The sequence below is a fragment of the Choloepus didactylus genome, chromosome 4 (assembly GCF_015220235.1).
Source record: "Choloepus didactylus isolate mChoDid1 chromosome 4, mChoDid1.pri, whole genome shotgun sequence".
In the NCBI taxonomy this organism is placed as follows: domain Eukaryota; kingdom Metazoa; phylum Chordata; class Mammalia; order Pilosa; family Megalonychidae; genus Choloepus; species Choloepus didactylus.
Window position 1 is genome coordinate 84,564,562 of NC_051310.1, and position 4,134 is coordinate 84,568,695.

At 37.2% G+C, this 4,134-nt stretch overlaps 1 pseudogene; it reads left to right on the plus strand.

The window, feature by feature from the left end:
* Positions 1–809: 809 nt before the first annotated feature.
* LOC119533257 lies at positions 810–2,705 on the plus strand (annotated as a pseudogene).
* The last annotated feature ends 1,429 nt before the right edge of the window (positions 2,706–4,134 follow it).

The following is a 4,134-nucleotide window of genomic DNA, read 5'->3' on the forward strand; positions in this document are numbered from 1 at the left end:
ACTCTTACGCACACTTTAGACAACCTTTTTTAGGTTCTAAAGAATTGGGGTAGCTGGTGGTGGATACCTGAAACTATTAAACTACAACCCAGAACCCATGAATCTCGAAGACAGTTGTATAAAAATGTAGCTTATGAGGGGTGACAGTGGGATTGGGAATGCCATAAGGACCAAACTCCACTTTGTCTAGTTTATGGATGGATGTGTAGAAAAGTAGGGGAAGCAAACAAACAGACAAAGGTACCTAGTCTTCTTTTTTACTTCAATTGCTCTTTTTCACTCTAATTATTATTCTTGTTATTTTTGTGTGTGTGCTAATGAAGGTGTCAGGGATTGATTTAGGTGATGAATGTACAACTATGTAATGGTACTGTAAACAATCGAAAGTACAATTTGTTTTGTATGACTGCGTGGTATGTGAATATATCTCAATAAAATGATTATTAAAAAAAAAAAAATGCAAGAGAGCAAAAAAAAAAAAAAAAGGAATTCCAGAGAACAACAATAGAGTTTTCTATGGGGGAAAGATACTACTATTGAAACACAAATGCTTTTATAAATTCACACATAAAATAATTTTAAAGCTAACAATTATTGGGAGTCTACTATATGCTACGTGCTCTTCCACAGGCTTGTTATATGATAATATATTTTTTTCTTGAGTGAAAGAAGAGAGCCTGCCTTCAAGTTTTAAGTCTCTGAAACTTAATACCACAAATGACTAGCAGTAGTCACGTGATGGGGCGCTGGGGCTGGGAGTTCTCCAGAGAGAAGATGAGTGAAGTTGGGGGGAAGCGGCAGCACTGATAATGAGTTTTCTTGGAGGCGTTTTTGTTCCCATCTTTGAGCTCGATATTGTCCTAAATGATGGGGACACCAGGAAAATGGCAGAAATGAAAACTGAAGATGGGAAAGTAGAAAAGCTCTAACTTTTCTATGATGGAGAATCTATTTTAGGAAAGGTAAACCTAGCCTTTAAGCAACCTGGAAAGAGGCTAGAGTACCAAGGAATTAGAACTGAATTTGTAGGTCAAATTGAACTTTTCAATGACAAGAGAAATACTCATGAGCTTGTAAACCTGGTGAAAGAATTGGCCTTACCTGGAGAACTGACTCAGAGCAGAAGTCATGACTTTGAATTCATGCAAGTTGAAAAACCATATGAATCTTACATTGGTGCCAATGTCCGCTTAAGGTATTTTCTCTAAGTAACAATAGTAAGAAGACTGGCAGACTCAGTAAAAGAGTATGATCTTACTGTTCACCAGCTTGCCACCTATCCTGATGTTAACAACTCTATTAAAATAGAAGTGAGCATTAAAGATTGTCTAACATAGAATTTGAATATAATGAATCAAAGTTTCATTTAAGGATGTGATTGGAAAAATTTACTTCTGATTAGTAGGCATAAAAATCCAACATACAGAGTTAAAACTGATCAAAAAAGAGATCACAGGAATTGGACCCAGTACTAAAACAGAAACAGAAACAATTGCCAAACTTGAAATAATGGATGGTGCACCAGTAACAGTAAATCAACTGCAATAAGACTATTTTTAGTGGGGTATGACTCAACTCCAACAATGAGAGATGTGAACAAAAATTTTCAGTAAGATACTTTTTTTTTTTAAGAGTATGAGTTTAGGGGCTGTTTAGTTTGGGAAAGGTCAGAAAGAGAGAGAGATAAGGGAACATGGACGCAGATGGGCACCTCCGGTCCAGTCACTTCTCACAAGGAGAGGATAGGCTGAGGTTGAAAGGAGGGGGTCCTCTGCAGCGAAGGAAAGGAGGTGGAATTTGGAGATGGGGGAGGGTTGCTTACTGGCTATGGTTTAACAGCAGTTTTAGTTTGGCCAGGAGGGGTTGCGTAAGGAGGAGGAGGAGGGGAATTTCGGCATTGGTGGCAGAGAGAGGGGCAGAGAGTGAAAGAGAGAGAGAGAGTCAGACAGACAGACAAGAGACAGAGACAGACAGAGAAAGAGAGAAGGGGCACCTGCACAGGGTGAAAAGGGCCCAGACATGTGGGACTTCACTCCACTTGCCCAGTTAGTGATAGTAATTTCAAGGTTAAAAAAATTGGGGGGTCAAGGGTTCCATTTTCTGGCCAGGTTGAATTACAATAGAAAATGAGCTTCTTAGATTTTAGATCTATGCTGAGGCCAAGTTCTTTGAGGTTTATAGGTTAAGGAGAAATTCCAGCTCTCAAGCTTAGGAATAATTGAGAGGGCATTCCCTCTTGAGAGTTTCTAAGCTCCAGTGCAGTGATGGGGGAGTGGATGGAGGCATCCCACTGTCCTACTCACCCCTAGGGGTCTGGACCCCAACAGAGGCAGCTCTCACCTAGCACTGGGATTCCCATGAATGTTGTTCTGGACAACACAGAAAGAGAGCACTGGAGAGAGAGAGAAGGCACTTTCTCCTTACCCAGAGATGATTTGCCGGTGTTGGATGCTGAAGTTAGGCAACTGGGTTCCAACCCGTCTAATGAAAGTTTTGTCTCTTTGCTCAATCCCGGGTTTCGGCACCAATATATGTTAGGTTTTTCAATCGAGAAGAGAAGAGATGAAAACTCGATCAAAAGGAGTTTTTTGTCCGGCTGTAAATAGGAGGGCTGAAGCCAAGAAAATGGTGACGGTCCTTGCTGATGAAGAAAACAGAAGGTACTTCAAGCAGCAGGAGATCATTTTATGGAGAAAAGCACATGAAAACCTGAAGAAACAGAGAATGAAATTTTACCAGTGATTTGAAGCTCCAGAATCACAGGCATCTGCTGAACAGCCTGAAATGCGAACTATTGAATAAGAGAAAAAAAAGAAACAAAAATTCTTCTGTAACTGTTGAGATGAAGTTCAACAGATTAAAGATGGTAGCAGCATGTAGGGGGAAAAAGACCAAAACTCCATTTATAATAGTCTTCCTTTATCTTACAGTGCTGCATATATTCTATGATATAACTAAATATTCTTCATGCATATACATTTTAAAAAGTGCTTTCTTTGAAACACTGGAACTTTCTTAAGCTGTCTTTTTTTTTTTTTAACTGCACTTTGATTTGATGATAAGCATTCAGATATGCCTAAGCATAAACATTAAAGATTTTCCTCTGAGTAGGCTGATATTTATAATTTTGCTTTATTTTTGCATAATGTTGATTATAAATCTTTTTTCTCCCTTTTCATGCTAATGATTACTTCTCTACATGCAAAATATTGTTTTATGTTCAAACAAAATTAGAAAATGTGAGTAGTCCTTACATTAAAACAGCATCTCAATATTTTTAAAACTAAATTGTTTTTATATAAGTTTGAGAAAAACATATGGAGCATTTAACTGTAGGTGCTTCTGAGTCTACCATTCTACAGCTTCCTGAATTTGTATCCTCTTGGAAATCTTCTGTCATATGAATATTAATTTTTTTCAAGGGGAAAAAATGACAAGCAGTAGTCTTATGTTAACTAGGTTATCTAATGAAGAAACTTTCATAAATTGTAAAAGGAAATTATACACAGTGAAGGATCAAGCTTTTCTTTGGTTCTCAGTAAAGTCATTTAAAATATTTTGGGGGTCCTCTTCCTAAACTTCAGAAAATCACCTTCTCCTGTCTGCAAGCGCCAAACCATAAGGTAAAGAAAGGCCATTTCCTTACAATTCTATAGATTTTTAGTTTTAATTCTTCACTTGAACAACAAAATGGAGAATTATGGTATGAAAATTTTCCAAATTCTTGTATATTCTCTAATGCATCATGAATTGATAAAATGAACATACTTATAATGCTAAAAAGAAAACTAACAATTCCATATTCTACCTACAATGAAAAATTACAATTATAAATAATTTAGGATCCATATGGATTGACAGTGATATATATAAATTGCCTGGCATATAAAAGTTGCTTTATAATGTCAAATTTCACTATTGCAAGAGTAGTGTGCTAATTTGGATGTATTGTGTCCCCCTAAATGTCATGTTATTTAATGCAATCTTGTGGGGGCAGATGTATTAGTGTTGTTTAGATTGGAATCCTTTGATTGAGTGTTTCCATGGAGATGTGACTCAATCAGATGTGAGTGAAACGTTCCAAGGAGGTGTTACCCTTCCCTTTCAGGGTGGGTGTTAATTGGATCACTGAAG